Source organism: Hetaerina americana, unplaced genomic scaffold (assembly GCF_022747635.1).
Source record: "Hetaerina americana unplaced genomic scaffold, ioHetAmer1.1.p SCAF_1, whole genome shotgun sequence".
In the NCBI taxonomy this organism is placed as follows: Eukaryota; Metazoa; Arthropoda; class Insecta; order Odonata; family Calopterygidae; genus Hetaerina; species Hetaerina americana.
This window is the reverse complement of record NW_027286069.1, coordinates 22172612-22182685: the sequence shown is the minus strand read 5'-3', so window position 1 is coordinate 22182685 and position 10074 is coordinate 22172612. Positions and strand designations below refer to the sequence as shown.

Here is a 10074-nt window from a genome sequence, read left to right as displayed (position 1 = left end):
TGGACTACCTTTCGTCTGGCTCCTAACCTTCGACCTATCTGGCATGGGTGACCCTACCAGGAGCAATTTTTATTACTCCCGCCAGTACAGCTCTAGGGGTCATCGGAACGCACAAGCCCTTCCACCACGTCAAGGTTGTAGTCCGGGGAGGGAAAACCTACCTTAAACGGTGGAATACCAATAACATTAATATGCATACATTAATATTATTATTATAAGGTTATCTACCGGTCGAGGTAGGTTTTTGGATAGACACAACTACCAAATAAATATTTTGTGACTAAGTAATCATTTGCCTTACTCTCTATTCTTTTGTTGATGATCCTGAGGACTACTTTAGCTGCGTGGGATTTGAAACTCATTGTTCTCTATGTATGTATGTGTATATATATTATATATAAAAATACACATATATACATATATGTATATATACATATATACATATGTGTGTATGCATATATATACATAAATAAATATATATATATATATGTAAACGTTTTTGTAATTTTCACTGACGTGAATAATAATGTATAAAAGTTAGTACTAGTGCACACCGAAAAACAAAAAAAAGAATAGAAACTCACTCGGTTTCAAATTTTCGGTGGTCTAAGCCACCTTTCTCAAGGAAGAGAAGGACACAGTTCTGTGTTCAAACACAAGCTTTAATCAAAAACTAATATCACAAATATATTAAAAATTTTATGAACTTTTTAGCGGACAACAAATAGAAAACTACAGTGCATACTCGTATGAATTTCAAATAAAGAAAACAAAAAAAATTAGCTAAAATGTCATGGCGGAATATTTTTGGACACAAATATATTCGTATAAATTTTCGTTATCGTTTTGTCTCTTGACTCGCTTCTCAAGTTCAAATAAAAAAATAAATATATAAGCATAGATACGCGGTTGTGGGAAATGGATAAATAGTCGTTTCATTACAGACGTACGGTGTTTGCGTAAACTGTCACGGCCTTTTTACACTCGGCGTGATGGTGACAAACATTTTGTTAGCGAGCCTATATTTTCCTCCTCCTTCTCCCAAAGCGCACGCTGATGGATAGTTTAAAATATCCGAGAGAGGAGGGAGGGGAAGCCACCCCTGGGTAGCAATCGGTCACGGTCACTAGCGAGGAAAAATGCGGGCCGGACGAAGAATAAAAACAAAATGACTCTGCCTTGTTTATTCGCGCGAATAGGAATTCCTTTTTTTTCCCACACTCCCCCGACAATTCCCCCCCTTTCTCTCTCTCTCTCTCCCTCCACGCGCGCCACCGCCTCCCGCCCTTCGCGGGTCCGTCCATCCGTTGGTAAACACCGTTGTTCCTAAAACTACCCGACACATTTCTTCACGGCGTTTCGCTAAGCGAGCGGTGCGAATCGTCCCCCCCCCCCCACCCCCCTTTGGCAACCGACGCAAGTCGCCGTCTCGACGGGCGGAATGGACATTATTATCATTTTTTGTTTTTTTCTTTCGATTGAGTTCTGCGTGGCTCCCTGAGAGGATGACAGGAACAAGTTTTCCGTGAGCGCCAATTTTGGCACGCGTGACACACGGAGGAGTCGTGAACCCCCGCGCGACCCCCGTCCGAGGATGAGGGAGGGGAGAGATTGGGGAGGGGAGGGTGAAGGTGGGGGAGGGGAAGTGGAGAGGTTAGAGGGGGCAAATGGCAAGGGGTCAGAGATCGGGCCGACTGTCACGTGTGGGGGCGCGGCGTCTGCGTGAGGATGACTCGACCCCTTTCCTTTCCGACGCGAGGGGGAAGGGCAAATGTTCGTTTCGGAACATGAGAGCATCGCAGTGCGACGTTAACTAATTACATTAATTTGCACACGGCTGCGATAATCGAATCGACAGAAATCAAACAGTCGAAAATCAAATAGAAGGATATTGAGTCGAATTCAAACTGTATCGACACAAAATTTATTTATTTCGAATATTATCGAATGTACGAAAAATAAAAATATAGTAATAGAATCGACGGAAAAAATCGACAGGTATTGAAGCGACGAAAATCAAATCGATGGAAGCCGAGTCGACGAAAATCAAGTAGTCAAAATCTGGTTTCACAGAAATCGAAAATACGCAAATTGAATGAATGAAAATTGAATCGAAATCTAATCGACCAAAATACAACCAATGAAAACTGAATCAACAGAAATTGATCAAAGACCTAACAAATAGAATCCAAGTCGTAGAAAATCGAATCGATGAAAAATGAACGACCAAAATCGAATAAACGAAAATTGAAACAACAAAAACTAAACTAAGATTAATCGAGTCTAAGAAAACTGAATCGAATGAAATTAATTTTACGAAAATCGAATTGATGAAAACTAGGTTACAGAAATAGACTCCACGAAAATCGAAATATTAATAGCCGTTATCGAATTGACTCAATTTGAATCAAACAGTAATTGTTTAGAATAAGATGGAACCCATCGATGTTATGTTATCGACAATAACTCAATGGAAATAATTCCAACAAACGGAAATCGAGTTGATGTTAACGGAATAGACGGAAATAGAATTGACTAAAATCAAATTGCCAATTATCGACGGAAGTCAGAAGGCAGTGCACCAAACCCGATCATCTAACATCATTAAGGATAAGTGGATAATTTAGAGAAGGCGGAGTTATCTGGGAACGGGACAAAAATAGAAGGGCACCGAATCGAAATGTCGGTATTAGTCAATTCTTAACGTTAAGCGCCATTTGACATCCATTGTTTTGACGTATTCTGTCAACAACTGATAGATAACTTTAATAGCCATGGTTGAAAACAAATTAGCAATTATTAAACGTTCAAACGACATAAAATCCCCGCGAAAATACTAAATTTGGTATATCATTTTACGATATTTTCTCGAAATATTGGCTAAATTCAGCGTCCGATATTTTTGTCAGTAGGGATGTATTCCTAACGTAAAAGGACTATTAGACAGTAGATGAAAACCTATTTAAAAAACCTTAGAAAGCTTATGTCAACATGAAAAAAATCCCAGGTCTACAGCATGAAAACAGTATTTTTTACGGCAAAATAAATCGAATCGTTTCATTGCACCCATTGTTGAAGGATGGTCTACTTCGACATAATCCGCATATCGATATTATATTCAGACAAAAGCTTGGTTCTTTCAATGCCTGTAAGAAAAATTTGCAAATTATTCGTGCGACTAATTGTTATGTCAATGAAATTATGTATCAACACAGTATAAAATATCGAATCGGTGGGCTTAACTCCATCGAATTTTTCAGTTTTTTTTCAGACACATATTCATTGTCAAGTCGTTCATCTCCAACCGATATCTTGTCCAAAACAACTGATTAAAAATAAATGAATTTTTACGATTAACGATTTATCTATATCGAATAAATTACTCATTCAAGTGAAAGGGTTGATTACTGTTTTTGGTTTTTTTTATATATATAGGGTGCTACAACTTTTTTTGAAATTCGCGCCAATTAGGCTGTAACGTAGAGGTCGTATCAAGGTATCGAGTGGTCTCATTTAACAGCCGGGGATCTCAAATTTGTCTCCAGCCCCAATCAGTTACCATCGTTAGGTTGGCCGAGTGGTCTAAGGCGCCAGACTTAAGTTCTGGTTCCCGAAGGGGAGCGTGGGTTCGAACCCCACACCTGACAAAAACTTTTGTATAGTTTTGCATGCATATGTTTGCATGTGGTTTTGCTCCTTTTCACGGGTGGTGACCTAACATCCCCCGCCACACGCCCTTGCGGGGTATTATGTAGATGTACATGAACAGTGAGGAGCGTGTGTTTGCCGTCGAGGCCTACTTTTCGAACGGATGTTCTGTGATGGCGGACCTTCAAAAATCACTTCAATGTAGTCCCGTTGGGCACCGTCGCGGACCGGAAATCAATTTTTACATGGCTCACGACGTTCAGACAGACCGCGAGTGCAACGAGACGAAGAACTGAAGTCCATCGGCTGATCAGATCATCTGGGAACATACTAGACGTGGTGAGAGCTGCCATCTTGCAATCCCCACAGCGTTCTCTGCGCAAGCATGCGTCAGCCCTCGGACTTTCTGATCGTTTACTGAGGCGAATTCTTCACGATGACCTTCATTGTCATCCTTACAAGTTGGCGATTGTGCAGGAACTCTCCGAACGTGACTTCGATGCTCGGAGGAATGCATGCGAGGCTCTTCTCTAAAACGTTCCTGAGGATGCAATTGTGTATTTCAGTGATGAAGCCCATTTTCATGTGAGTGGATATGTCAACAAACAGAAAATGCGCGACTGGCTGGACTGACACCAATCCCAGAGAATTGTATCAAATGCCTTTGCATTTATCTAAAGCCACAGTGTAGTGTGAAATTTCCTCAGTCGGTATTGTTGGTCACTGGTTCTTTGAATGAAATGAGGTCACAGTGACGGTGAATCTAGACTGGTATGTAAACATGTTAGATGATTTTTTTCCACAACTTGATGAACTGGACTTTTGGGGACATTTGGTTCCAACATGATGGAGCTACAGCTCACACTTAAAGAGTATCGATGGCTGTAATGAGAGAACACTTCCCGGAGCGCCTCATCTCAATAAGGGGCGACCCCACTCCCCCGATTTGGCTACTTGCAATTTTTTCGTGGTTTTTTATTTTAATCCCGAGTTTTTGCCGGCCGTCCAAGGAGCCAAGACCCGAAGGACAACATCTGGGCTGAAATTGCCAACATACCTGCTGCTATGCTGGTAAGGGTCATGAAAAACGCCAGAAATCGGCTGATTCAGTGTATGGACAATGGGGGGCGTCACCTCACTGATTTCATTTTCAAAACTGTGTCAAGCAAAACTTTAAATATGTACCTATATTTAAAAAAATAATAAAAAGATTCTTTTTCTTAAAATGGGTTTTATTGCGTTTAACAAAAAGGAAGTTATGGAAATATCATCTTCGATGTAGATGTAGATGTGTGTGTGATATATATATATATATATATATATATATATATATATACACACACATATATATACATATATATTCATAAATATATACATATATATTACATATATATACATATATGCATATATATATATATATACATATGCATATATGTGTGTATACATATGTGTGTATATATATACTGTGTATATACACACACACATTTATATATATGTATACACACACACATATATACACACACACACACACACACACATATATATATATATATATATATATATATATATATATATATATATATATATATATATATATATATACATACATATCCTGTTTATCCGGGCAGTTCGATTTTTTTACATGATTATATATCGTGCGAGGAAAGAACCAGTACCTGAATTTACCCGTGATGATGTCTTTCTCAATTATTTTATCCCCCAGGGGTCGAATCCACCAACATAAACGAGTATCATTAATAACTTTCTAAAATTCTAAATTACTCTTCCTCTCTTCGTGATTCAACGGATTCCCAACCCAAATCCTTTAACATACCCCATACGTACGCTCACTCTCTTGTCTGGGATGTTTCTTAAAAGAAATGTAACTTTTCTCTGAAACTTTGCCAATTCTTTCATTTAATTTTTCTCCCATAGATCCCAAATGTACATTCAGCGTACTCCAAACGTGGCCTAACTGAAGCGACTAACAGGGCATAATATGAGTATTTTTGGATAATATTGATATGTGAACAATTAGAATTGGGATTTTTTTTCAAATATTCACTCGATGATGAATTTTTCTTTGGAATTGGAACCAAGCATTAAAAGATAATTTAACTTTTGAACGTAAGAACCTGTCCAAATATAAATTTTCAATAACGGAAGAAAATAATTTTTACACCTGCATTAGTTACCAGAAATAGATAACCACATACGGAGAGGCGACAGTCCGACAAGTTGTCGTCCTATGGAGAACGAAAATGAACTAGAATTACTCTCGAGAATTAGGGTAGAGATAGTTCATAACGCATCGTTACACCAAGACAACTTGAGGTTTATTGAGGGAAGACGCACGGATTGGGATTGGGACGAAAATCTCTCTTTGAATGGAACAGGGAAATTCCTCGAAAGACCTCAAACGCTCTGTGGATGTCAATCCTCTTGCTAGCCGCCCAACCCACTCCAGCCAAACTCCACCTCCACCTCCTCCCGAGCCCTCGGTGTCCTTCACCCCTGGTCCCAACCCACTTGGGCACCGCCACAGCCACCCTTCCCCTCAACCACTCCACCCTTCCTCCTCCGTCCTTCACCTTCACTTCCTCCTTTCCCACCCTCCCCCACCCTCTCCTCGCCCTTTCCGGGTGGGTCCTCTCCCATCGAGGGAGTGACTCACCTTCCGTCCCCTCGATTCCTCCCCTCCCCCCCCCTCACTCACTCCCGCCATCTAAGATCACCGCTCCTACGAAACACACCCCATTCCGCCGCTGTCCGGGGCGATCCAACGGAGCAGATAAGTGGCTTATCTCTCCCTCTCTCTCTCTCTTTCTCTTTCACCCACCCATCCACGACTCCCTCTCCTCACCGATTTTATCCTTACTCTCTTACCGAGCAATCAACCACACAAAAAAATACTACGATATTCGTGCGCGAAAACAAATAAATATATATTTATATAACAAATATACACAAACACACCTAAATGCATATTGCGAGGTTGATTTAAAATGTTCTCGGAATGGAATGGAAATAAACGACTTGCGACTTCAGTGAAACTCTCTTTTTTAATTTTTCAATCTAGTCTCCCCGTACACTACTTCACTTGGACCAGTGATGTTCAAATGTCTTCATCTCATCTCGAAAATTATATTCCTTCAGACCTGTAAAATACCCGTCCGTTTCGACTGTTAGTTCTTAGTTTGAAGAGTGTCTCCGTCCACATGGGAATGCTTCGAGCTCGGGGAAGAGTTGGAAATCTGATGGAGCCAAATCATGCGAATGAGGCGGGTGTGGCAACGATTAGTATCTTAGTTCACGTATTTTTGCCATGGCAACTACACTCGTGTTTGGGCGTATTATTTGGTAGTCTACCGTTTTAAGGAAGGACACAAACTGTACAGTCCTACATTTCTTTGCCTCGGATATCAAGACACAAACAAATATTAGGTATTACTCTAAGCTCATCTTCAATCCCTCATACTTCCTTCCGCCTTTCATTATGTCCAACATAACTATCCTAATACTAACTATTTCTCGATTGTCTGATATTCTTTCCTCCTTGTGAAAGCTTCCTTGCCTAACGTAATTCATCGTCTTTATCATCTTGGTCTTAAACACACTTCCGCCTGCTCTATTCTATTAATATATATATATATATATATATATATATATATATATATATATATATATATATATATATATATATATATATATATATATATATATATATATATAGTATATATATACATACACTCACATAAATATCCAAATGGATATTGATATAAAGAAAAGGGATAGGAGGAACACACATAAAAGACAAACAACAGATTACTGGGGAAGACGGAATGAAGTAGATCACAAGCGTAAACAGTTTCCTTCACTTTGTTGCGCTTGTGATATGCCTGACTCCATCTTCCCAATCATTCCGTTTGTCTTTTACGTGTGATCCTCTCTGTTTTCCTTATATCTATGTCCATGAGAATGAATATGGGTTCGCAATTTGCCGGATTTTCATGTTTCAATATATGTACATAAGACTGTTTTGAGCCTCTCTTAGGCCTTCTTCAGGTCAGTACATATATATATATATATATATATATATATATATATATATATACAAACATAGTAATCACCTTCCAAACTGACGTTCGGGTTGATTAGTGCTTATGGTTTTCATATATATATATATATATATATATATATATATATATACAAACATAGTAATCACCTTCCAAACCGACGTTGGGGTTGATTAGTGTTTATGGTTTTCATATATATATATATATATATATATATATATATATATATATATATATATAAATTATAATGTATGTTTAAATATAATGACAAATATATACATATTGGCATGTGTGTGTATTATGTATATACGTATACATAATTATATAGGCATATAATTACTATATATAATTATATCGTATGTTTAAATATGATAACAAATATATACATATGTGTGTATGTAACACTCGCACGGGGGGTGAAGCACAAATACACAATCGCCGTCGATACACGTACTAAATTATTCAATACAAACATACACACCCCACAGTACCGCCTCCCGCGGCGACCCCGCCTCTCGTTCGTTCATCTCCACTACTCCACCTCTCTCTCTCTCAGTCCTCAATGGGCGATCCTCCCTTTTCTTTTATTTCAGTGGGCCAAACGGTATAGGTGTAGTGCGTACGTATCTCCCTTCCCGACTGCCCACAGGCCGACCAGCAAGAGGAGCGGGAGGTGAAGAAGAACGTTTTTTTTTTTAACACGAGGCACGGCCGAAAACCGGTAGAAAAAATACAAGAGGTGGAAAATAAAAAGAACCGGGGAGAGGGCCCCTGCCGAGGGGGAGTGGAGTGAGGGCCAAAGGGTCGTCTTGGGCTCGCCGCCTCGACTTGAGGGGCCGGGTTGTGGGAGGCGGGAGAAGGTGGGGGTTATATTTTGGGCAATTCCACAGGCCATATGGTCCCGCTCGCTTCGTTTCTCTGTGTTTCGGCACGTTCTTCTATTCCGCTGTGCTGAAGAATCGGATGGTGCCTGGGCGTGTTCTGGTGGCTCAACTGGTGATACGTAACCCATCGCTTTGACCCGAAGACAAGGAGTCTTTATGACCCGGGGTTTCACTGATGTTTTCACAAAGGATGAACTCGAATTGTGATGTCAGAGGAAACTTTAATAATCAACCAAAAATGTGGGTAGAAGTAAAATTTATTGTTGGTAGGAGTTATTTCTCAAGAAATGAGGAAATCGCGTAAGTAAGAGTTTTTTACGAACTCATTCGTGACCTTGGTGAGGGAGGAATTTGGTCGGAACACTGTTAGACATGTATTTAATACCGAAATAAGAAAAGGGAAAAGCATCAGCATGTGATTGCTACTATATCAACATAAGTTTGAATTCACAAGCGGAGTAAGGAGGTCATACTTATGACCCATAAACAAGAAGAGTGCGAGTGAGCACTTTGTAAGATCACCTTTGATTTACAATGAGATAGGCATGCGAGTGGCTTTAGCAGAAATCTACACACTACCACTTAAAGCGTCGCAAGGGCGTCAGGCAGGGGGTGTTAGGTCACCAGCCGCACTATTTCTACTCCAGAACTTCCACATGTCCATTTATTGCGGATATAATTAATGCAATTTCCTTTATTCACATAAAGATTATTATTATACTCTTAGTAATTACTCCACTGCCTACACATAGAAGATAAATAAGGAAACCTATTAAAAATGCTGAGCACACATGCTACGCAGTCAAAACAATTACCAATTTTGCATTTCACTCATTCAGGACGGACAGTTCATACAGAATAAAATAAATCTACAACTTCATTTACACGACACCACGCCAACCGACACAAAGGCGCGTAGCAGAGGGCATTATGACCCCAATAACGAATTGATTTGAGGGGGAACGTAACTTATTACGTTTCCAACCACCATTTGTGTTTCCAACGCCAATGGGATCGAGATTTTGCGGTGGCTATCGTATTGGCTCCCCACCCAGAGGGCCCGGGTTCAAATCCCGGCGGTGTTGAATATTTTTCAGAGGTATCTCGATCCCTACTTGAGGTGCTTTATGGAGGGCACTTTGAGTGAGTACGCCGTCCGTCGGATGGGACGTTAAGCTGCGGACCCCTTTACGCTTTTCGTAAAGAGTAGGCTAATGCCGACGCCGGGTTTCTCTCCACCCTTCATCCCTTCCTGTCCTTCCCCTTTGGCGCAAATGACCTCAGCTGTCGGTCGCCTCCCCTAAAAACTACTACTACTACTTAGGGCTCAGTAATATAGTAATGTGTAATGTCATGATTCATCTAAAACCTACCCTATGCCAATATATTACTACTTATAATAAATTAGTTCCTATTTAAATGTAATGCGAGGAGGAGTGGATGATGAGAAAGTGGAACGAGAGCAG

The 10074-nt window shown here is 40.0% G+C and overlaps 1 non-coding gene across 1 annotated transcript; it reads left to right on the top strand.

Moving 5' to 3' along the window:
- Nucleotides 1-3563: 3563 nt before the first annotated feature.
- Nucleotides 3564-3647, top strand: TRNAL-UAA (transfer RNA leucine (anticodon UAA)). Its single transcript has one exon. It is a non-coding gene; the product is annotated as a tRNA-Leu (tRNA).
- Nucleotides 3648-10074: the final 6427 nt, after the last annotated feature.